The 26,234-nt window shown below is 42.6% G+C and overlaps 1 long non-coding RNA gene across 1 annotated transcript; it reads right to left on the bottom strand.

Annotated features, from left to right (window-relative positions):
* Positions 1-22,787: 22,787 nt before the first annotated feature.
* Positions 22,788-25,093, bottom strand: LOC127567493 (uncharacterized). Its single transcript, XR_007955885.1, has 3 exons — positions 24,563-25,093; positions 23,742-23,926; positions 22,788-22,910 (listed from the first exon to the last, which is right to left on the bottom strand). It is a non-coding gene; the product is annotated as an uncharacterized LOC127567493 (long non-coding RNA).
* Positions 25,094-26,234: the final 1,141 nt, after the last annotated feature.

The raw sequence follows: 26,234 nt of genomic DNA, 5'->3' as shown, positions 1-26,234 counted from the left end.
CAAAACGATTAAAGGTATTTATAGAGTGGATACAGAGGGGATGTTTCCACTTGTGTGGAAGAGCATGAATCAAGGCCATTGATATTTGATATGACATTTAGAATATTGTGTACAGTTCTGCCACTCTACAGGAAGGACATGGTAGCAATAGAGAGAGTGCAGAAGAGATTCACCAGCATGTTGCCTGGAATGGAGGGCTGTAGTTATAAGGAGAGACTGGAAAGTAGGAGGGTGAGGGGTGACTTATAGAGTTTTGCAAAATTATGAAGGGCATAAATAGTCAGAATCTTTTTCCTAGAGCAGGGGAGTCTAAAGCTAGAGGATACAGATTTGTGACAAGGAAGAAATTTAAATGAGATCTGAGGGGTAAGATTTTCACATAGAGGGTGATATGGGCCTAATATGGGCAAATGGGATTGGTGTAGAAAGGCATTGAAGTTGGCATGGACAAGGTGGGCCATAAGGGCCCAATTCAGTGCGGTACATTTGTATGATTCTATATAAGGTTGTTACCAATAACTCTGATGGGAAATTCAGACTTCTTGACCTAAGGAGTGCAGATAATGGGGCACTCACTACCACAGTGAGAAGCTGAGGTGATTAGCACAGATATATTTAAGGGGAGGCTGGACTGGCATATGAGGGAGAATGGAACAGAGTGTGATAAATATTGAAGAGGAAAGACAGGAGCAAGTACAAATAGAGCATAAATGCTGGCTTGGACTGGTTGGGCTGAATGGCCTTTCTCTGCACTATATGCCTGATGTAATCCCATGTAATCTTCTGTGTGAAATTAATTAAAACTATGGAGTAACATAACAAATAAACAAATTCCTTACCTGTAATTACTTTATCAATCCAGATTGACAATCCCATTCAAATGAACGGGGTTGTATTACATGCACCAACCTGGCTGGCAAAAGGCTGAGAGCCCAGATATCCAGCCTTGATTAGCGAATCATTAAATACCTCCATGGTTTCAGCATATCCTGCCTCACAAAAATGCCAAATCTGTCTCCTGTTCCAGTCTTGTCCTGTCTCCTGACTCTGCACACCTGTCTTACCTGTTTCCTTATCTGTTTCCACCTATCATCCATCAGCCTCTAATCCCCCCTCCCACCTGGCCCCATCTGCCTATCATCCCCAACCCTACCTGGTTCCACATCACCTACCAGCCCCAGTCTCACCCCTGCCCCTCACCTCTTTATACTGGCTACCTTCTCTCTGCACTCTTAGTCCTGATGCAGGGTCTCGACCCAAAAAATCAACCATCCCTTTCCCTCCACAGATGCTACGTGACATGCTGAGTTGCTCCTGCAGCTTTTGTCTTGCTCTAGATTCCAGCATCTTGGTAAATTGGTTTATTATTATCACACGTACTGAGGTAAGTGAAAAACTTGTCTTGCATACCGTCCATACAGATTATTTCATTACAACAGTGCACTGAGGTAGTTCAAGGTAAAACCAATAACAGAATGCAGAATAAAGTGTTGCAGTTACAGAGAAAGTGAAGTGCAGGTGGACCATAACGTGCAAGGCCATAACGAGGTAGATTGTGAGATCAAGAGTCCACCTTATTGGACTAGGGGACCGTTCAATAGTCTTATAACAGCAGGATACAAGCTGTCCTTGAGCCCGGTGGTACGTGCTTTCAGGCTGATGGGAGAGGGGAAAAGAGAGAATGTCCAGGATGGGTGGGAGGGATCTTTGATTATGTTTGCTCCTTTACCGAGGCAGCGAGAAGTATAGACAGAGTCCATGGAGGGGAGGCTGGTTTCCGTAATGTGCTGAGCTGTGTCCACAAGTCTCTGCAGTTTCTTGTGGTCATGGGCATAGCTGTTACCATGCCAAACCATGATGCATCCAGAAAGGATGCTTTCTACGGTGCATCGATACAAATTGGTGAGGGTCAAAGGGGACATGTCAACTTTCTTTAGCCTCCTGAGGAAGTAGAGGCACTGGTGAGCTTTCTTGGCTGTGGTGTCTATAGGCTATTGGTAACGTTCACTCCTAGGAATTTGAAGCTCTCAATCCTCTCGACCTCAGCACCATTGATGTAAACATAGTGTGTGCACTGTCCCCCTTCCTGAAGTCAATGATCAGCTTTCTTGTTTTGTTGACATTGAAGAAAAGGTTGTTGTCATGACACCATATCACTAAGCTCTCTATGTTCTTCCTGTACTTTGATCTATTGTTATTTGTGATTTGGCCCACTACAGTGGTGTCATCTGCAAACTTTAGATGGAGTTAGAGCAGAATCTGGCCATGCAGTCGTGAGTGTATAGGGAGTAGAGTAGGGGGCTGAGGACGCAGCCTTGTGGGACACCATTGTTGAAGGTAATCGTGGCAGAGGTGTTGCTGCCTATCCTTACTGATTGTAGTCTGTTAGTCAGGATGTCAAGGATTCAGTTGCAAAGAGAAGTGTTGAGTGCCAGGTCTAGGAGTTTGGTGATGAGTTTGCTTGGAATTGTAGTATTGAAGGTGGAGCTGTAGTCAATAAACAATAATCCAACGTAGGTGTCTTTGCTGTCCAGATGCTCCAGAGATGAGTGTAGGGCCAGGGAGATGGTGTCCGCCATGGACCTGGTTCAGCGGTAGGTGAATTGCAGTGGGTCGAGGTTGCCTCAGAGTACCATGACCAGCCTCTCAAAGCACTTCATGATGGTGGATATCCGAGCCACCAGGGTCTTCAGTCTCTTGTGTCTCTTTTTTTACCTCAGTCATGCTTGTTCCCCCAAAAACCTGTTCCCTATACCCTACCAAATTTACTTCCACTGTTGTAAGTGTGGTACCAGCTCCAGAGGCAGCTCATTGTTTGCAGGGTATGGGCACTGAAAGGTAGCAAGGGCATGCGAGTCCAAACGGTGGGGCTGTAGGTTGGTGGTGGAAGGCACACGTGAGTGACTGGCAGCAGGGTATTACTTTGGAGCTCAGAGGAGATTCCTTTCATTGACAATCCCTCACAGATGCACATTCCATTTTCTTTAGAGATACATGAAAGTGGCTACATATTTATTTCATAAAACTAATTAATTATTTGTCCATGCAGTACATTTGCTGACATGTTTTCAGTTATGCAGAAATTCAAATGTACAGTTATTTTTCACATGACAATCTGTCTTGGCTGTTTGGCCTTTGAAGTCTCCAAAAGGTTGCAAAAATTACCCTAATCCTTTCTTTCTGAGCCACCACCAGAGCCGATTTCCCCAAGAAATCCTTCTTTGTTACAATCAGGTTGCATCCTGTCGTTCTGCCACTTAATTTATAAAAACAGAAAGAACAAATGGCAAAGAACCGCTCAATCGGTATTAGAACACAAATGTATTAATATGGGCCTCAGGTGGCCCGTGTTATTCCACTGGAGACAGAACAGAACCTAGCTAAGACATTACCAAATGGTATCTGCAGCAGAATGACTAATGACAGTGCTTCAAACTGTGGAGGCAACCTGCTGCTTCACTCTCTCCTAGTGATGTATGGCCAAACCTGCAGGGAAACCTGTAAGCTATCTTGAACACCTGATAGAGTTTTCACAAGTACAGCCTTCTTTAATCAGTCTGAATACAATTCTACATTACTTCATTTTTTTGGCATTACTTGTGGAACCAGCAAGTAATCACACCTCATTCCAATTGCATTATTTTGGATGCTGCTTGACATGTAGAATATCTGTAACAGAGAACTGATGATTTATTTTAGGGATGAAGGGACAGATGTTATAATCCTTCCTTAGTTTTATTGTGTGGTAAATCATTTCTGCTTTCAGGAGAAAATACACGAGTGCTTTCAGTCTTGGAATAGGCTTTGTTCTGAGCTCATAGCTCAAAGTATGAATACTTTGTAAAGTAAAATGACAGAATGTTTTTGTAATCCCATCAACTCTTTACTTTGTACTCTAGCAGTCTTATGCTTTAAACATCGCTCAACTGAACATAGTACCAACGAGAGAGTTTATGCTAAAGGATTGGCCTGTGGTCTAACAGGTTATCAAACACTACACAATGCAAATCGTAGGAAATAACTGGTCACAAAGATTTTACTAAGCTGTTCAAAGGGAAATTCAGCTTTACACATGTGTTTGTCCATAGTGTAAACCTTACGCATTATGGGCTAGAAATTATAATTCAATGGGATTGGCATTGCATTGGGAATTTGCACCAGTTTTGTTCAAAGCTCCCCATAGTGATATGCTCATGAGTGTAAAGGTGTCCCATGTGATAAGTCAGGCCTGGAGTAGAGGGCTTTTGTATGCAAATTTCCATTGCTGCAGAAATTGCCAAAGAAGTCAGCTGGGCAGCAGATTGGGGAGTGCCGAGTAGATCGTGGGGTTGTGGTGGGAAGGATTGCAGAAGATAGGAGCAGGACAGAGAGTATTTTAGGGGCTGCAAGGATGGCAGACAAAGAGAGTAATGAGAGGGGAGGAAGGATGCTGGGCATAGAGAGTATCGAGGCCGATGAGAGAGGGATGGAGAAGTTGATTGCATCATAAGACAGTGGTGGTGAGGGTTGGAAGGATAGAGGGGCGGTAGCGAGTGTTGTGGTGGGTCGAGAGTGAGTAGTTTGGAAGATGGCAAGATAGAAAATTGCAGATGGTGGGGGGGGGACTGTGGAATGTAGAGAGAAGCATGATGGGTTGAAAGTAGGATGAGGTTAATGATGATAGTGGAAACAGAGCATTGTGAGTGATAGATCTGGGTGCAGGGAGAGTCATGGGGTGGGGGGAGTTGTTCAAAATAATAGTTGGGATTAGAGAGAATAACAAAACATAGAACATAGAACAGTACCGCACAGTACAGGCCCGTCAGCCCACAATGTTGTGCTGACCTATATAAACCTACTACATAGAATACAGAACAAAGAACACTACAACACAGTACAGGCCCCTCGGCCCACGGTGTTGTGCCGACGTATATAACCTACTCTATGATCAATCTAACCCTTCCCTCCTACACAGCCCATAACCCTCCATTTTTTTTAATACCATGTGCCTATCTAAGAGTCTTTTAAATATCCCTATTGTATCCATCTCTACCACCTCCCCCCCGACCCCCGGCAGTGTATTCCAGGCACCCACCACCTCTGACATCTCCCCGAAACTTTCCTCCACTCACCTTAAATGGATGTCCTCTGGTATTGGCTATTGCTGTTCTGGGAAAAATGTGCTGGCTGTCCACTCTATCTCATAATCTTACACATCTCTATCAAATCACTCCAAAGAGAAAAGCTCTAGTTCACTCAACCTTTCCTCATAGGACATGTTCTCTAATCCAGGCAGCATCCTGGTAAATCTCCTCTGCACCCTCTCTAAAGCTTTCACATCCTTCCTATAATGAGGTGACCAGAACTGAACACAATACTCCAAGTGTGGTCTAACCAGAGTTTTATAGAGCTGCAACATTACCTTGTGGTTCTTGAACTCAAACCCCTGACTAATGAAGACCAGCACACCATACGCCTTCTTAACCAACCAATCAACTTGCACGGCAACTTTGAGGGATCTAGGGACTTGGACCCCAAGATCCCTCTGTTCCTCCACACTGCTAAGAATCAGGTTCAATCTTCCAAAGTGTATCACTTCACACTTTTCCGGATTGAACTCCATCTGCCACTTCTCCGGCCAGCTCTGCATCTTGTCTATATCCTGTTGTAATCTACAACAACTTTCAACACTATCCACAACACCATCAACCTTCGTGTCATTTGCAAGCTTACTAACCCACCCTTCCACTTCCTCATCCAAGTCACAAAGAGTAGGGGTCCTAGAACATATCCTTGTGGAACACCACTAGTCACTGACCTCCAGTACCACCCTCTGCCTCTTATGGGCAAGCCAATTCCGAATCCACACAGCCAAGTTTCCATGGATCCCTTGCCTCGTGACTTTCTGGATGAGCCTACCATGGGGAACCTTGTCAAACACCTTACTGAAATCTATATATACCACATCCACCTCTCTACCTTCATCAATTTGTTTTGTCACTTCCTCAAAAAGCTGTTAGGCTCATGAGGCATGACCTGCCCCTCACAAAGCCATGCTGACTATCCCTAATAAGACGATGCTTCTCCAAATGCTTGTAAATCCTGTTCCTAAGAATCCTCTCCAGTAGTTTGCCCACCACTGATGTAAGACTCACTGGTTTATAATTCCCAGGATTATCCCCATTACCTTTCTTGAACAAGGGAACAACAGTACCCATCCTCCAATCCTCTGGTACCACTCCTATGGCCAGGGAGGATGCAAAGATCATCATCAGTGCCCCAGCAATCTCTTCCCTCACTTCCCATAGCAACCTGGGGTATATCTCCTCTGGCCCCGAGGACTTATCTATCCTAATGTTTTTCAGAAGCTCCAACACTGCCTCATTATTAACCTTGACATGCTCCAACACATTAGTCCGTTCTACACTGACCTCACATTTGTCAAAGTCCCTCTCCCTGATGAACACTGAAGCAATGTATTCCACCTCCAGGCACACGTTTCTCCCTTATCCCTGAGCGGTCTTACCCTCACCCTAGACATCCTCCTGTTCTCCATGTATGTGTAGAACGCCTTATGGTTTTTCTTAATCCTACTTTCCAAGGCCCCTTCTAGCTCTTCTAAGTCCCTTCTTAAGCTCCTTCCTGGCTACCTTATAACTCTTAAGAGCCCTGTATAATATTTGCTTCCTAAACCTTAAGTGTGCTTCCTTCTTCTTCTTGACGAAATGTTCTGCCTCTCTTGTCAATCATGGTTCCTTCACCCTACCATCTTTTCCCTATCTCAGTGGGTGGATGGTGGGAGAATGATCAGGGGAAGAGAATATGTAGAGATTTTAGTAGATGGGTGGAGACATTCTTGGGGACTAGGAAGGTTAGCTGGCTGTTGGGAAGATCTCAGGGGTGTGATTGGGGAGGAAGGAAAGTGGAGGTTAGGAAGGAGTGTAGGGAATTGTCAGGGAAGATGGGAATGGCATGGAGAGGATTTTGGGGATAGGGTGTATTATGGGGTGTTGGGGGTGGCAGGGAAGAGAAGATTCCGGAGGCAGATCATGGGTTGGGTCAACTGTAGAGAATAGGGAGGATTGTAGGATAGGGAAGATAGCAGGGCAGTTGAGGAGATACCAGGGGGTTAGGGAAGAGAGGATGGGGGGGAGGAATTGGATAGAAAGAATCATGAAGGGGTCTGGAGTTTAACCAGAGAGAAAGAATTCTGGGAGGGAAGAAGGATAGCGGGGGAAAGAGAGAAACATTACTGGGGTATGCAAGACCGTAGAGGTTGATTAGGTGAGGAGCAAAATAATGTGACAGGGAGACATTAAACTGGTGGAAGACATAGCAGTAAGAGAAAGGAGGTGGGGATGAGAGATCTTTCCCGGAAGAAGACACCATGGTGTTGGAACCACTGGCACTTGGTCTTTCGTAGCCAATGTTGAAGCAACAAAATGAGCTTTTCAAGGAAGAACCAGAGCAGAAGTCTAGAAGTGTGCCAACAGTGAGCGAGTACCCAACGATGCTTAGTTTCAGGTTCTTGATAAAATTCCATAGCATTGCCATACAAACAATCCAATAGATCATAGAATTGTCAGGTTTTTATTTTTTTAACAATAACCATGGCCCTTAGCAGAGTAAAAAGCATTACAAGGGTCATCACAGGAAGATAATAAAACAAAATATTGATACTAAATGAGGTCAGGTGATGGTAAGGCAGTCGACTAAAGGCTTGCCACGGTGGCACAGCTGCACAAGCCACTGCATCACAGAGACCTGGATTCAATTCTGACCTCGGATGCTGTCTGTGTGGAGTTTGCAGGATCTCTCTGTGACTGAATGGGTTTACTCCAGTTTCCTCCCATGTCCCAGAAATATGCAGGTTATTTGGCCACTGTAAATTGCCCCTACTGTGTAGTTGAGTGTGGCCTGTGTTGATGAGAGTGTGAGAAGAATAAAATATGTGACTAATGTAGGATTTATGTAAATGTGTGGTTGATGGTTAGCGTAGACTAAGTGGGCTGAAGGGCCGCTTCTGTACTGTATTGCTCTATAATAACATTTACTCACTCACTCACTCACTCACTCAATCAAAGAGGCAGGTGTCAGAAGTGCTTTAAAGTAGAAAAAGCAGATAAAGGTATTCAGAGGGGAGTCCAGAGTTTAATAAACTTGGCAGCTGAAAGTACGTCCTTCAGTTTTGGAGTGATTACATGCAGCAGTGTTCAACAGGACAGATCTGTGGGATATAGGCATCCCTTGGAGGGTTAGGCAGGCAAGGTAGTGTAGTGGTTAGCATAACGCTATTACAGCACCAGCAACCCAGGAGTTTGTACGTTCTCCCTGTTTCTGCATGGGTTTCCTCCGGGAGCTCTGGTTTCCTCCCACATTCCAAAGATGTACAGGTCAGGAAGTTGTGGGCATGCTATGTTGGCGCCGGAAATGTGGCGACACTTGCGGGCTGCCCTCAGAACACTCTACGCAAAAAGATGCATTTTACTGTACATGTGACTAATAATGATATCTTATCTTATCTCTTATCTTATGAGGCTGGAGAAGATTCCAGGAATAGGAGGGGATGCACCATGGGGAGATGAGAATTTTAAAACAGGGTTGAGAATTTTAAAATCAAGATTTTGCTTAATGGGGGTCAAGAGTGGGTCAGAAAACACCAGGGTGATGGGTGAATGTAGGTATTAGAAATTGCGCAGCAGAAATTTGGATGACCTGAAGTTGACAGAGAGTGAAACAAGATATGCAACTGGGAAGGTAATAGCTGCAGTTTAAGTGTAGAGATAACAAAGGCTTGGTTAGGTTTCATTGGCAGTTGAACTGAGCCATATTATGGAGTGTACAGCAGACAGAATCACAGCACCAGTGTGGTGTGAATAGTTGTCTTGTAATGGCACTGACATGAGACTCAAAAATCAGTTTTATCAAGTCAAACATGACAGTAAGATTATGAATAGACATATTCAGTTTCAGATTGTTGCCAGGGAGATGGATGGAGTCATTGGCTCAGGAACAGAGCTTGTGACAGGAAATGAAGGGAACTCTGCCAGACTGTCTAGAAAAATTGTCTTCCAATTAAATATCAGGAAGATCAAAGTGAAACAGACTGACAGCTTAAAGACAGAGGGCTGGGTGAACTAGTGGTGAGGTAGCGCTGGGTCTTGGAAAATGACATGAAACCAGAAATGCTGGAAACACTCAGCAGATCAAGCAGCATCTGTGGAAAGAGAAACAGAGAATGTTTTTGGTTGAAGATCCCACCATTGGAAATGGTAGACAATTCTTTATTGATGAGTCTTTGGCTATGACTGGACTCTTAAGAATGGTAACAGGAAAATAGACAATGATGTTTTGACAAGGATGGTTTAAGACACCTGGACAGGTCCATGGATAGGAAAGGGTTAGAGGGACATGGGCCAAATGCTGGTGAATGGGATAGCTTAGGTGGGCATCTTGCTCAGCATGGACCATCTGGGCTGAAAGGCCTGTTTCTGTGTTGAATAACTCTATGACTCTATGACATGTGTCAAAGGCAACAGGCAGAATCCTAGAATCACAGAACGATTAAAACTCAGATTGAGGTCACTTGGCCTGCTGGGTCCATACTTGCTCTACGTAAGAGCAATGAAGTTAGTTTGACTCCCTACCTTTTCCCCATAGCCCTGCAAATTGTTTCCTTTCAGATACCTGTTAAATGCTACAATTGAATCTGCTTTTGTTACTATGCCTGGCCATGCACTTCAGACCCTAACCACTTTATCTCTTGCAATTTTACTACCCCAGTCCAGAAGATTGAGAAAGTATTGATTACATTTAGCACAAACATAGGGCATCACAAATGACCTTGATCAGTCCTATTTTAGTTCTGTGCTCAGGTCAGAAACCTAAATGGAATAAAGGAGATGATGATGAATTTGGGAGGCTACATGGACTTTAGAGAGCACACCCTGATTCTGCATTGCCCAATCTTGTTGAGACTGTAGGATTAGGAAATGTGATCCTTTGCTGAGACTGTACCATTGCCTCCTTTGCTGATGTTGCGCCCACATTAGCTGCTCAGTGCTTCTGATAGCCATAGGACAGGCATTAAAATTCTAATTTCTTGCACTTCATTAGGTTGAGGGATTTATCCATTAATTGTTTCTACAACCCAAGGATATCGAAGACATTGTATTTTCTCATCATCCAAATCAAAAGCAGAGGGCAGTTGTGGTCACTGCACTGTAGGAAGGATCTGATTGCACCAGTGGGAGATTTATAGGGATGTTACAAGGATTGGAGAATCATAGTTCTGACAAGACACTGGCCCGGCCAGCGTTCTTTTGAGTAGAGGACATTAGGAAATTTCATCAAGGCGTATACAATTATGAGAGGCCTAGACAGGGAGAACTGAAATAACCTACTTCCCATTTTAGAAAGGTCGATCATTAGGGAACATAGATTCATTGGTGGAAGGGAATTGGGGTAAAAATTTTACCCTAAGGTCACTGGGGGTCTGGACGTCCTTGTCTGAAAGGTAGTGGATATGGATACCCCCAACACCTAAAAAAGCACCTGGATGATTATTTAGATTTCGTACAACTCTGCAGACTGGGAGTTGTGATACAACTGAATAATTGTAATTTTGGCTAGCATTAATGTGAGCTGAATGGCCTACTTCTATGCAGGATATTACTATTATTTGGTGCTACAGACAGTCATGGGGTTGCATTTAGTGTGGTTTGGGTGCTGAAACATCACTAACTCACTGCCTAGATTTTTATTTCAGTTCGAGAAAACCCACTGCTGCTTGCAGCCCACTCCCACACAAACAACCATGTTTCCATGATGCTTGTCAGCCCTAATTCATTATTAGACCAAACAGGACAGGCCCTTCAGCCCACAATGTTGTGCCGAACTAACTAAACCAATGATTCCTAGTTAATCCATATCCCTCCCTTCTCTGCATATTCACATGCCTATCTAAGAGTCTCTTAAATGCTCCTATGCTGTCTGCCTCCACCACCACCCCTGGCAGTGCATTCCAGGCCCTCACCACCCTCTGTGTAAAAAAACTTGCCTTGCACATTTCCTTTGTACTTTCCCCATCTTAAATACATGCCCTTTAGTACAAGACATTTCAATCCTGGGAGTAAGATACTGGCTGTCTACTCTATCTATGCCTTGCATAATTTTATAAGCTTCTACAAAACCTCCCCTCAGCCTCTGCCGCTCTAGAGAAAATAGCCCCGGCTTGTCCAACCTCTCTTCATAGCACATGTCCTCCAAACCGGGCACCATCCTGGTAAACCTCCTCTGCACCCTCTCCAAATCCTCCACATCCCTCCTATAACGAGGTGACCAGAATTCAATGCAATACTCTAAATGTGGCCTAACCAGAGTTTTAGATTTAGATTAGATTTCTTTATTAGTCACATATACGTCGAAACACACAATGAAATGCATCTTTGCGTAGAATATTCTGGGGGCAGCCCACAAGTGTTGCCACCTTTCCGGCGCCAACATAGCATGCCCACAACTTCTTAACCTGTATGTCTTTGGAATGTGGGAGGAAACCAGAGAACCCAGAGGAAACCCTCACAGACACGGGGAGAATGTACAAACTCCTTACAGACAGTGGCCGGAATTGAACACGGGCTGCTGGTGCTGTAATAGCGTTATGCTAACCGTTGTGCTACTGTGCCTGCTGTAACAGAAACCAGAGTTTTATAAAGCTGTTACATAATTATTTAAAGGACATTTAGCTGGGCAAGTCACAGCTCATGCACTCTGACCTTGGGAATCCCCTTTAAGTAATTTCCATACATAGAAACATAGAAACATAGAAAACCTACGGCACAATTCAGGCCCTTCGGCCCACCAAGCTGTGCCAAACATGTCCCTACCTTAGAAATGAGTAGGCTTACCCATAGCCCTCTATTTTTCTAAGCTCCATGTACCTATCCAAAAGTCTCTTAAAAGACCCTATCGTATCTGCCTCCACCACCCTTGCCGGCAGCCCATTCCATGCACTCACCACTCTCTGAGTAAAAAACTTACCCCTGACATCTCCTCTATACCTAAATACAGTGAAGATCGCACCCAGTCCTGGTTAAAGTCCATTCGCTCACCACTGACCCCTCCCTCCCAGACAGGTACTTTGAAAATAAATGCCTCTGACCACATACCACACAACACGCTCATTTCCACATCCATAATTTTGCCATATTCTGCTACTATCTCATCTGTTGCTTATTCGCACATTCATTTGCCTCAGCTTGACATTCCGCTGCACTCCCGCTTGGCCCCTCTTGCTTTACTCACCAGAAACCTGCGGTCATATAAAATTCTCCATCCCTTTCCAAACTTGCACCAATTCTGTTCAGCCTCACCTTTATATTACAGGTTTCGACTCCTGTTTAAGCAAAGGCACAATTTAAAAAATTCCACACTTGCTTTCAGATTCCTTCAAGACCTTACTTACCACCGTGACCATCATGGGCCCAAATATTTTTCCGAGCCGCTCCAATTCTGGCTCCTTGATCATTCCTGAATTTAATCACATCACCATTAGTGGACATATCTTCAACTGCCAAGGCCTGTGCCCTGGAATTCGTTCCCTAAATTTCACCACCCTTTCTCCCCTCCAAGATGCTGGTTAAGAATCTGCCCGAGTATTTTCAAATGTGACTCAATGGGAATTTTTTTTTTATTTACAGCGTGGTAACAGGCCCTTCCAGTCCAACGAGTCCGCGCCGCTCATTTTAAACCCAAACCGACCCACCCGTACATCTTTTAGAATGTCTGTCCTTTTCAGGGACCGAGCTCCCGACCCCTCCTGACCCCTCTATCTGATCATTGATTTGATGACCATGGGCCCCCATCCCACCCCAGACCCGATCTCTCTTCCAAACTCAACCTGACCTCCAGTCTTCTGATGATGACCTGACCCTTACCCTTTCACCTCAGACTGCTGCTTCCCACTCTTTCCTTATCTTACCCCTGGGCTTCTCACCCCTAAAAGCTCTCCCACCCCCACCCCCACCCCCAGATAACCCAGCCCTGCGTGGAGGGAAGGTCTGTCCTCCGGCAAGGACTGTAACACCCAAGACCCTGTGCATTGCTGAACTTCCCAGCGACAGGCCCTGAAACAAAATGTTTACTGCCTGCAGAGTACTATTTAACTTGCCCAAGCAGGTGCCATTCACTTTCCAGTAATCTGTGCTTTATAAAGCAATTCCACCTTCATGTAAAGGTACTTTAACAACCTGCTTACTTTCATGCCCTGTGCATTCATCCATAAATTAACCATCCATCACGCCTTTTGTATTTCTGAGTACATATTGATACCTCTGGGTTAATCAAGGTTCAGTGCCTTTTCATTATGCCATTACAGAAATCAATGATGCCTTTCAAGCCTGGACTATTGAACTTTTCATCATTTATAAAGCCACTTAGATGAAGTGCCACCGGCAACTTCTTAAGGTTCAGTATAAATGCAAGTTCTTTTTGTTGTAGTTGAAGGGTCTTTGTTAGAGGAGAATGGTGACTGGTTTGTTACTGGAAGGAAATTAGAGAGGAAGGAAATTAGAGACAATACTTCAGAAGAATGAGAGGAGATCCTTTAGAAACATATAAAATTATGAAAGGGATAGATAGGAAGGTTGTTTCCACTGGTAGGTGAGCCTGGAACTAGGGGACATAGCCTTAAGATTCAGGGGAAAAGATTTAGGACGGAGATGAGGAGAAAATGCTTTTCCCAGAGAGCAGTGAATCTGTGGAATTCTCTGCCCAGGGAAGCAGTGCAGGCTATCTTATTAAATATATTTAAGACACAGTTAGATAGATTTTTGCATAGTGGGGGAATTAAGGGTTATGGGAAAAAGGCGGGTAGGCGGAGCTGAGTCCACAGCCAGATCAGCCATGATCTTATTGAATGGTGGAGCAGGTTTGACAGGCCAGATGACCTACCCCTGTTCCTATTTCTTATGATCTTATGTTAATGTCTTGCATGTTTAGTTATTTGCAGAATGTGAAGCTCTAGTGAGTCCAGCTGCAGCTCCAACTGCTCTATGCTGTCTCATAGGAGCTGGAGCTGGACACACTTCCCGTGGGTATAGACACTGGGGACACTGGAAATATCCCTGATCTCTACATCCTGCATGAGGAGCATACCATATCCTTTATCATAAGACTATAAGACATAGGAGGAGAATTAGACCATTCAGCCCATCAAGTCACTCAGTCACTTCTACCGAGAATAAAAAGTTACCTGATCACAACTCACCTTTCTCACTGAAGCCCACACTTTGACTTCAACAGCAGCACTTTGACTTCACAGCCCCCCCCACAAAATGGCCACTCCCAAGATCGTCCTCCCACTCAACACTAATCCACCTCCCAGCACTTGGCCTATAGCCTTTGATGCCTTGGAAATTCATGTTCTCATCTGGATACCGAAGTGTTCTGGGAGCTGTACAAGATAGTGCAGGTAGAGCAAAGCTGTTCCCATTAGCAGGATGGTGCAATGAGCATGAATTTAAACTTCTGGGCAAAAAATAGGATGGTAAATTGGTAAATTGGTTTATTATTGTCACATGTACTGAGGTACAGTGAAAAACTTTGTTTTGCATGCCATCCATACAGATCATTTCATCACATCAGTACATTGAGGTAGTACAAGGGAAAAGCAATAACAGAATGCAGAATAAAGTGTTACAGTTACAGAGGAAGTGCAGTGCAGACAGACAATAAAGTACAAGGCCATAACGAGGTAGATTGTGAGGTCAAGAGGTCAAAGGGGTATATGAAGAAAGCTGAGACACAAAAAATTCTGCAGATGCTGGAATCTGGAGCAATACACAAGAAGTGCTTGAGGAACTCAGCAGGTCAGGCAGCATCCATGGAGGGAAATAAATAGTCAAGGTTTCGGGTCGAGACCCTTCATCAGGACTTGAAGAAAGCTGTCTTACTCAAAGTGTAGTTTGGATCTGAAATTTACTGCTTGTAGGGATGGTGTAAATAGAAGTAATCAGAGTCTTCAAAAAGGGATTGGATAGGTACTTGAGAAACAACAACTTGCAGGAAAGAGCAGGGTGACAGGACTAACATGATTGCTCTATTTGGACCTGGTTTAGACTTGATGAGTCAAATGGTTGCCTCTTATACTGTAACAATACTACGATTCAATATGGCAACAACCACTAAATGTAAAAATGTTGGCAGGTGTGTTTGTGAGTAGTTATAGTTAAGGTTTGCAATTTAAATATTTTCACACCCACCCCTCTCTGAGACCCACCTGCAAAACTTGGAGTGGGAGAGGAGTGGATTTAAACGATCCCCTTTCCTTCTCCATGCTTTACTTCGATTTTCCAAAATCACATGGATTAAAGATGCTTGTTCCTTGGTTGAATTAGTGATAATTGAAATCAGGCAAAGAGTAAAACAGACATGTCTTCCAATACTTCAGCAAAGGAAACTTTTCATTCCTTCTTCAATCCCTCCTGAAACAGGATGAGTACAGATATTAACTTTCGCTCTATTGGTCGCGTTCTGGGATTTGAGTCTAAGGGTGCTTGGTTGAAATCCCATTCTAGAGACTTGAAGACAAAACTTGAGTGAGTGCTGCTCTGTTAGAGATGCCACTTTTCAGCAGGCAAAATGTCCTGATAACCACTCTGTGGATATTAGCGATCTCATAGCAAGTTTCCAAAGAGGAGGGGAGTTATTCTGGGCAATATTTTTCATAGAGTCATGAAGTTGTACAGCACAGAGGCTCCTAGGCCCACTGCATCGATGCCGACCATCGTGCCTATCTATACTAATCCCATGTTCTTGCATTAATTCCATATCGCTCTTTGCCCTGATTATTCTAGTACCCTTCCAGATGCCTCTTACATGTTGTTTCTGTTCCCACCTCCGCCACCTCCTCTGGCAGCTCATTCCTGATACCAACTACTCTTTGTGTGAAAAATTTGCCCCTCAAGTCTCCTATAGATCTTCCCCCCCTCACCTAAAACCTGTGCCTTCTAGTTTTACTCACGCTTACCATGGGAAACAGACATTGGCTACCTATCCTATCTATACCGAGCCTATCCAATTGCTCCTTATAACTCAAGCCCTCCAATCCAGACAACATACTTATGAATCTTTTCTGCACACTCTCTAGCTTAATCACATCCTTCCTATAGTGTGGCAATCAGAACTGCACACATACTCCAAGTGTAGCCTAACCAATGTTTTGTCCAACAGTGACATGATGTCCTAACTTTTTTACTCAATGCCTCGCTGATGAAGACAAGCGTGCCTCACGCCTTTCCTCACCACCCTGCAACTTTCAGGGGACTAAGTTTTCACTGTTCAACAACACACCCCAAGACCCCGCTGTTCACTGTGTATGTCCTGCCTTAGTTTATCTTCCCAAAATGCATTATTGTACACTTGCCTGAGTTAAATTCCATCTGCCATTCCCTTGCCCACTTTCCCAGTTGATCTAGATCCTGTTGCAACCTTAGACAACCTTCTTCACTGTCCACTATACCACCAATTTTGATGTCATCAGCAAACTTACTAATCATACCACCTACATTCTCATCCAATTCATTAATGTCCATGACTAACAATAAAGGACCCAGCACCGATCCCTGCAGCACACCACTGGTCGCAGGCCTCCAGTCTGAAAAGTGACCCTCCATTAACACCCTCTGACTCCAACCGCCAAGTCAATTTTGTATCCAATTTGCGGGCTCACTCTGGGTGCCATGTGTTTTAACCTTCTGGACCAGACTATCATGCAGGACTTTGTCAAAGACCTTGCTAAAGTCCACTTAGAGAACATCTACCAGCCTGCTCTTGTCAATCCTCTTGGTTACCTCTTTAAAAAAACAATCAAATTTATGAGACATGACTTCCCACAAAGCCATTCTGACTATCCCTAATAAGTCCTTGGTTTTCCAAATGCAAATAAATCCTGTCTCTCAAAATCCGCTGCAATAACCTTCCCACCACTGATGTAAGGCTCACCGGACTGTATTTTCCTGGATTATCCCTGCTGTATTTCTTAAGTAAAGGCACAACATTAGCTATCCTCCAGTCTTCTGGTACTTCACTTGTGGCTTACAAAAATCTCTTGCAGAGATCCAGCAACCTCCTCCGTAGCTTCCCACAACATCCTAGAATACACCGAGTCAGGCCCAAGAAGTTATCCACCTTTGTGCTTTTCAAGACCCCCAACACCTTCTCCTTCATAATGTCGATATGCTCCAGAATATCACTGTTCCCTTCCCTGAACTCACTAGCTTCCACGTCTTTCTAGATGGTAAATACAGACGAGAAGTATTCATTTAAGACCTCACCCATTTCCCATGGCTCTACACACAGATTGTCACACGGATCTTCAAATAATATTACAAATATTATTTAATCTTAAAGCCTTGATATAGGGAAGTTTATTGCTTATGGTGTGCAATTAGCCTTTTGCATTTTTGTACATTACAGCAGGAATTATACTTCAAAAGTAGTGCATGGGATGTTAGCACACTTTGGGATGATCTGCCAAGTGCTGTATAAATGTGAGTCATTAACCAACATCAGCAACTGTACAGATATCAGTGAACCAAGTGTTCAATCTGGCTTGAAATGTCTTCACCCTGTTGAAAATCCCTGTGTTTTTTTAGTAGCAGTCTCCAAATATCAACAAGCATCTTCTCGTTTCCCTGTAAATTTGGAAAATAAATCATGCAAAGGTTTTGTAGGGATGCAAAAATCCTCTGTTGCATAGAAATGGAGCAGGGCTTTTTAGACATTAATAACTTTGGCAAAGTCGAGCTCTTTCTACTCCTGGAACCTTAATTACGGCCACCAGATGTGCAAACAGAAATGTGAATGTTTTCTTTCCCAAGACCGTCAATCCTAATTTTGTTGTTGAGAATAATAAAAAAAGAATGACAGCTCTTCTCGGTAATGGATGTCACCTGCCTTTTTGTAGTTTGAAATGAACCATGCATTGCTGATGTAGCAGTAGGCCATCTCTGAAGATTCAGATGTGGAGCATCTGCAATAGTTAATCTGGTATGAGCCTTGGTACTGGGTTGAAACAGAACAGATGGGGCTGCCATCTGGACAACTATCTTTATAATATATAAAAGAACAATAACAACAACAAAAATCACAGCACAATTGAAAGTGATAACAAAAGTTGAATTGCAATTGATTCAAATGTTATATATAATTAGTGGCATTGCATCATAATGAACTTTGATTTGTGAATTCTCATTAAATTTCATCCTCACTCACATCACCTCCCTTCACATTTAATGACGTGCACAGGAGAGCAGTTAATTTTTTCCCCTTCTTACTTCACGATAGCTGGAATTTATGAAGGTGATGGTTCATCATTTGCTATGACTATGGGTTTTCAGCTGCTTCCCAGCTGTGGGGCTATCAGATGGATTTAAAATGCAGCCGTCACGGTTGACCATTGAGACCCATGATTTTGCTAAGGTTTGCCACCGCGGATGCATGACTTTTGCCCAAGCTGCTATTTGATGTAGCAGCAAAGTGGTGTATGAAGGGAAGTGATGGTTCACAACAGGTCGGCAGTGGCATATGATTGACAATTTACTGTGAAGATCGCAATTGCTTCCTTTGTACAGATCTCTAGATCGGAAAGATGACCCTGGAAAACTGCAATCTCAGAAGACCGATTTTAACCACAAGTAAAGTTTTGCTGTCAAGCCCAAGTCACTCCCAAGACATTTTATCTTTATAGTTGATACTTAGGAAGGGTTTCACTCAGATGTCTCAGTTACACTGTAAGTACGGTTTGAATTAGAGTCAAACTTTTGACACAGGATGCAGTAAAGTGAGGCTCCCTAGTAGTGGATACATTTCTTACTTGGATTTGCTTTTCCTTGAATCTCATTAACATAACCATACAATGCAAATCCAACCCAAATTTGATTGGTACAAAAATTTTGGACTTTTGCCTATTTATTTTGATCCATTATGACTTAGTATGAATGTGTGGAGAATTAAGAGCGGTTAGGCTTGGATTGACCTGAAATGTTTCTCTCTCTACGGATGCTACCTGATTTGCTGAGTATTTCCAGCAATTTCTGCTGTTGTTTTTTTGTTCAGTTGTTTACTGGATTGCATTCACAATATTATAATTACTTGACAGATGCCTAAATTGACAACACTTGGCTTTTGAGACGTATTCAATTATATCTTGTGAATAGATAAGACTATGTTTTAGAAATGCAAAGACTTCACTGACTTGCTGAATTACGTATTTACAAAAGTAGATATTTTTGTTGTATGTACCATATAAATTGAACATAAGTTGAATATATTAATTAAATGTAATCTATAGGGCCATCGAACAGCATGTTCTAACATGGCATAATTTTTAAAAATGCTAAAAACAAATTGCTTTCATCTGTATCTTACATTATTTTGGAGTGTAGTCTTTGTTGTTTTCTCAGTAATTTAAATGCAGCAATTTGCAATCACATTGATTTAAACCCTAAACCAAAAGACAATGAACTTCTGTGTGAATTTCACCTGTTTTCTGGTTGTAGCTGGTGAAACACTGGAGAAAATTTGGTGGTACTAAATGTGTCCTATTTCCCCAGTGGTTCTGCCAGCCTCCCAACACTGGGACATTTGCAGACAAGTGTCTGACAATCCAAGCCTCATGCAATAACTACAATGGAAGCTCATGGGTTGCATGTTCTCACTCAAGAGTAGACACACAAAATCTGATGTATAAACAAAAGTGCTATCACTAAGGCAACTGAGGTAATTCTGCATTTTTTTAAACTGAGAAAGACAAGTGATTCATTTCCCACAAATCAGCAAGTTAGACATCTGAGGTGAAACTGTTTACTTATATCTTCAAAGAATATCAGACAGAAGTACTTTGAATCTATGTTCAGATGGCCAGACTAAAATCACATCTAGTGAGTTTGTTCCTCTCCCAGGAGTTTGTGAACTTGATTACAGTCATGTGTTCTCCTTTCACTTCTGAGATTAAATATACAACATAGAAAGTTCCCATTTCTCACAGGCAGGTTGCACAGTGGAGAATCTAAATGGAAACAAAATACAGAGAAAACTGGTGCTGTTGCAAAGTAAGTGGCCTGATCAACAACCAGAGATCTGTTATTTTGATAAGTGTAAAATATTTAAAGCTAGAGCTTGAAAAAATAACTTTTGATAAATTCTAGTTTAAGTATAATATTGCATGACGTGGTTTAGAAATTACAAGCGCACTGATGGCATTAACAACTTTGAGTCCATGCATCGGAAGCACACAGAAATCCCGAGTAACTGGCAGAAGGAGTGTCCCACCTCACAGACCATTGACCTACCTGCGACATCAGGCTTCTTCCGCCCCATCTATGGAAGCATCCCCAGTTCCCACATTTTCCTCAGCAGTTACCTTAGATCCCACAAAACTGCAAGTCGAAGACATATGGACAGCTACATGGATATAAAAAATGTACTGAGATAGGGGCTAAGTGCAGGCAAATGGGACTAGCTCAGGTAGGCAACTTGGTCAGCACGGACAGTTTGGGACAAAAGGCTAGTTTCCATGCTGTGTTGTACTGTTCTATGACTCTATCTGCAATCCCAAATGATTGCCTAAAAAGAAGATTCCATACTCTGTCATGGCACATCACCAATACTCACAATGCAGCAGAGGTGATGATTGAATTCAGGATAGTTCAGCTGACTTATCACCTTGTGATTTACCAGCCATCACCCTCCCCCATCTGGCTCCATCTGTCCATCAACCCCTCCTCACCTGGATCCACCTCTTGCTTGCTATCTCTTGCCCCACCCCTTCTTCTAACCTCATTTTACTGTTATCTCTCCTTTACACTCCCAGTCCTGATGCAGGGTATCCACCCAAAATGGCGACTGTCCATTTCCCTCCACAGATGCTGCTTGACCCACTGAGTTCCTCCAGCAGCTTGTTATTGCTCCAGATCCCAGCATCTTCAGTCTCTTATATCTCTGTTTTCCTCACGTGCTTCTGTTTCTTTTACAAATCTGCAGTCATCAATCCCTCTGCAAGGACAGAGGGGTGTTACTAATGTGTGGCATCCAGTGTCAATACACCACTCCAGCTGAGGCTTACCTGTACTTTCTAAAGGCTTGTACAACTTCCTTGTATCTGCACTTAAGGCCTCGACTTATTAATCCAATTATCACAAACTATTTTACTGATATTCTCCTGCTACATTCAAATGCTTGCACAAGTAAAATCCCAGGTAAGTCTTTTCCCAATCCCTTTTTGTGTATTTAGTTTATATCATTTCCTTTCAAACATTCTATTGGAATGTATCACCTGTTAAATTTCATCACTGATAATTCTCCCCATTTCACCTGTGTTTGTGTGAATTTCCAATCTATTAATATACTCCCTGCTATGTACTATATTCTTGAGATTTGTATGACCAGCAAACTTTGAAATTATGCCTAAATAACTGTTCAGGACCTTAACCTATACCCAGAAAAACGTATGGTCCTCATACTGACCCTTGAGGGATATTGCACTGGAAAACCACACTTCTCCACCAACCTGTTTTTGTATCTGCGCAGCCACCACCTCTTAAATTACATTGGCTTTTATTTTGTTCATTACTAAACTTCAGAAGCTGATTACCTCCACTTCATCAAACATCTTTTGAAAGTCCATACACACAGTATCCCCTGTTCTCTTATCTGCCCCCTCTGATATTACCTCATGGATGTTCAAGTTCAAATTTATTGTCCTGTGCACAAGTACAGTGAGATACAGGTACAATGAAAAACCTGCTTGCAGCAGCATCACAGGGACGTAGATTCAGACAACACACTAAACATAAATTATACAAGACAGTCAAGAAAAAGACTGTGCAAAACAAGACATTAGTGCAAAAAGCACAATCAGAAACAAGTCCATGGTAGAACAAGAGGTGGTCTGTGGTGTTCTGTTGCTGAAGGCGGGGTTAGGGTCGAGCAGGTCGGTTCAACAACCTGATGGTTATGGAAAAGTAGATGTTCCTGAACCTGGTGTTGTGGGACTCCAGGCTTCTGTACCTCCTGCCCAATGGTAGCAGAGAGATGGTGGGGATCCTTGATCGTAGATGCCACCTTCTTGAGACTGCGCCTCCTGTAATCTCCAGTGGTGGGGAGGGCTGTGCCCGTGATGGACTGGGCAGGTGTCCACAACTCTCTGCAGCCTCTTGCATTCCTGTGTGTTGGAATTGCCGTACCCAGCCAGGATGCAATCAGTCAGGATACTTCCAAAAGTGCATCTGAAGAAGTTTGTTTGAGTATTCGGCAAAGTTCCTGTGCACAGCGACAGTTCTTACACTTCAAAGTACTTCATTGGTTTTAAAGAGTTTGTAGTATCATTAGGCTGGGAAAGAAGCATTGCAAGTACAAGACTTCCTCTCATACTACTCATTTCCTTTTGTTTAGTCCTGTTCTCATTTAACTCCAGGTTGCGGTTAGTTAGATCTCTGCTTTTTTGTTAAATTTACAAGTAAATATTTAATAGCATTAATGCTTTGATATTCTCACTTACAGTGCTCTTTAAATCTATCCACATCACATTATAGATGGTAACTTGTTGGCTAATACATTGATGGCTCTGATTGGATCTCCAGAAAAATGAGTATGTATTGACAACAGAGCTTAGTGTGGTAAATGGCATAAATTAACAGTTAATGATTACAAATAAGTCAAACTGCAGCCAGTATTATTCTGATTGCTTTTTAATGCAGACAAATAAATGAATGCAATGTTTCAATGTAATTTGGACAGTAATCTTGAGCAGTAAACGGAGTGGTAGATGGTTCACTTATTATGCAAGGTCTGGAATCAGCAAGAGATTGTTTGCAGCTGATGCCACGTAGCCAGTTAAAATGAAACTGCAGAACATGCCCAGATAGATATCCCTGAAAGGAAAATATAGAAACCAAAATTAGAAACAATGATTCATGCAGATAGAAATAACCTGCCTCATATCAAAGCATTAATATGAAATTCTTCCCTCCACATTTAAAATATTCTCATTTAGTTGATGCCTGGAACTAGCAGGGGTGGGAGTTGGAGCCAGTCTCAGTGAGAGGGGCAGTACCAGGAGCACTTTAGGACTGAGATGAAGAGAAATTTCTTCACTCATGGGGTTGTGAACCTTTGCATTTTTTCCCAATTGGATGTTCAGTTGCTGAGTACCTTCAAAGCTCAGATCAACAGATCTTTGTGTGTCAGGAATCAAGGGGCATGATAGTTGGTGGAAAATTAGTCTTGGGGTAATGGATCATCTATGATCTCTTTGAATGGCAGATGTGTCACCAGTGGACATTTAGCAGACCTCTGGCTTCTGCCTTTGACCATACCCATGCCAGATATGTTGAATTGTGAGCAGTGGTTCCCTTTGGAATTGGCAGCTATCAGTCAGCATAATTTGGGCCATTCATTTCCAGGATGAAGGCGGTGCTAAAAATATTGCCCATCCCTAAAATATCATTGAATGGAATAACTGGTTGGGACATTGCAGAGGAAACATAAGAACCAGCACATATCTGTGGGTCTGGAACTCAGCTAGGCTGGATTATGTGAGGGCATTAGTGAACCAGATGGATTTTTACAACATTCTGAAAGTTTCATGATCACCGTTACTGATGCAGCATTTAAATTCCCCAGCTGTTGCAGTGGGATTCAACACAATCTCTGGATCAGTGGACAAGGTCTCTGCCCATAATAGCTCAATGCCCAAAACTCACAGCATCCTGAAGTGGTCTGATCCACAATCACTGCTGTCAATCTGATTACAGGATGCTGGCAGAAAACTGAGTTGGAGCAGAGGGTCAGCTATGATCTTCTTGATGCTGGGTGGAAGTTGCAACACTTGGAGTTGCAACATGTCAAATTTCTCAGTCATTTGCTGTAAGCTCCCACAAACAACCTGCTGAAGGGAAAGGAACCTGTCATGAATATCTAATCAGAGCAGAATAACAATTCTGACTGGAATAATTGTGTCAACAAGTCTCCAGCAACACACTGCACAGAGAGGAAAAGTACACCACCAAGACAATGTCTCCTTAATTGAGGCCTCCCTTCTTCATTATTGACAGCAGATGAGGTGTGCAGCCAGGTGGTTTGAAAGTTCATTGTTATGTAGTAATCCTTTGTTAATGATTTTTTTCTTCATTGAATACCATCCACACAATGCACATATTCCATGTAGAGTAAAGCTTGCAAAATGACTGCTTCCAAGAGAAACTGACTTCTTCTCTACTCCCCAGGGTAAACAACGGCAGCCAAAACATTGGTCCCAGAACTTGGTTCAAACCTTACTTCTAGGCTCCATCCAACAGATGTTTTCAAATCCTTTGAGTATAATGATTTTACTTTTATCATATAACATCTGCTGAAATAACTTCAATAAAAAAAGGAAAAAGTTGCACAACAAGTCAAGTTGGCTAAACATCCAGATTACACAGTATTACATTTTGAGAAATAGAGATACATGGAATTGGTAGATCATTGGCAACTTGGGCGTCTAATTGACTAAGGGATACTGGGAAAGGGAATGTTTACCTACCTGGAACGATTAATGTAGGTGAGTTGTCCTGGAACAGGGATGAGGATCATTGATTTTTTTCTTACTGCATGTACCTGGACTTGGTTGCAGGAAGTACTATTCAAAAGTTAGGGTGGAGGATACTAAGATTGGCAAAGTACTAACACCCGAGTAGGATAGTAACTAACTTCATGTAGAAATAAACTGATCATTGCAAACCACTGGTTTAGTAAAATATGGTTCTGATCCAATCAATATGTTCAAGAAAGTTAGTAACAAGAAAGAACAAACAGTTAGCACTATTAAACTAAACAGCTCTCATGTCCTTTACTGTTTCTATTAAATGTAAGAGTCTTCATTCGTCCTTTACACTTGTCAGCCAGGACTACAGTCTGAAGGGGAAGTCAGCTCAATCAATCCAGGAAACAAAATGGTGTTCATACATCTCTTCTGCTGTTGCAAAGCCCTGGCAATAGCAAATCTAAGTGTATCTTCTCGGCTGTGGTTCTTTGCATCATTCACAATCCCAGTACAAAGGAGAAGTTCACTCCATCATTGGAAAATCTCCTTCATGATCAAAGAACTTCCTATCAAGGACATCCTGTCACATGACAGATCACTATAGCAACCAGCTTTAATTAAGCTGATGCATTCTTGATGCATTAACCATTACCACACCAGTAGTTTTTAACAGTGTTAGCTTCACATGCCGCAAAGTCTTAATAAACTAAGTAGAATGTATATCACTATTCTGAACCGATTACAAAGTTCTTATTGACTTCCTCATCGTACTACACAGGTGAAGTTTAAATTTAAGGTGGAGGAGTGGCTTGGAGAGGCAGTGTGATATAAAATGTATTATCATAGTGATACAGAGCTATACAGCCAAGCTAAGTCAAGCTCTGCTCTATACAATGTTAGCTAATCACATCCAGAGTGCGAAAGTAGCATGAATGGAGAGCCATTCTACTTTCCCAAACCTGATCACTGCTGAAAAGTACATACATGTTCATAGGTCCCTGAGACCTTTACTACACACGGATCTGCCAGAAAAGTCACTTGGTCATAACACTGTTCTGTCACTGTTGTATTTAAATGAGTAGCTGTTAACCATGTGTGATGGTATGAAGCAAGTGATAGTATACTAGCAATCTGTTTTTCATTTCTCTGCATTTTTATTTCCATAGAACCCTGTGAAGAAAAGTTAAATGAACTGTAGGCTCCCTAACAACCATTTTATGCTCTTGCACAAACCCCAAGTATCCAAAGAACGAGAATATGTTTGGAATTTCACAATTATCTCCAGCTCATATTGCACTTCCCCGCAATTCACCTCATTGTAGTTGAAATAAAATTAACTCCACTCTAACAGCATAATGCTGGAATGCCTTACCTAATTTCAAAATGACTTTTCTCAGAACTTCGGATTGCAGACTGACAATATTTCAGTGTAAATCTGTAAAAATACTCAAATCAAAAGATAGCTGTGAAGTAATTTAAGGCCAAACAATGCACCTCGTTCAGTTACTTTGCTTTGAGTTCAATGCTTACGTGTAATTCACTGGATTGGTAGTGAGATCAGCAGGGTAGATATGAGAGGTTTGAGAACACTGAACCAGGGGGCAATGTCCCAGGCTAACCTATTGGTCATTTAGGATTGAGATGATGAGAAATTTCTACTCTCAGAAGGACG

This window comes from Pristis pectinata, chromosome 2, assembly GCF_009764475.1.
Source record: "Pristis pectinata isolate sPriPec2 chromosome 2, sPriPec2.1.pri, whole genome shotgun sequence".
NCBI lineage: Eukaryota > Metazoa > Chordata > Chondrichthyes > Rhinopristiformes > Pristidae > Pristis > Pristis pectinata.
This window is presented reverse-complemented; position numbering and strand designations above follow the sequence as displayed.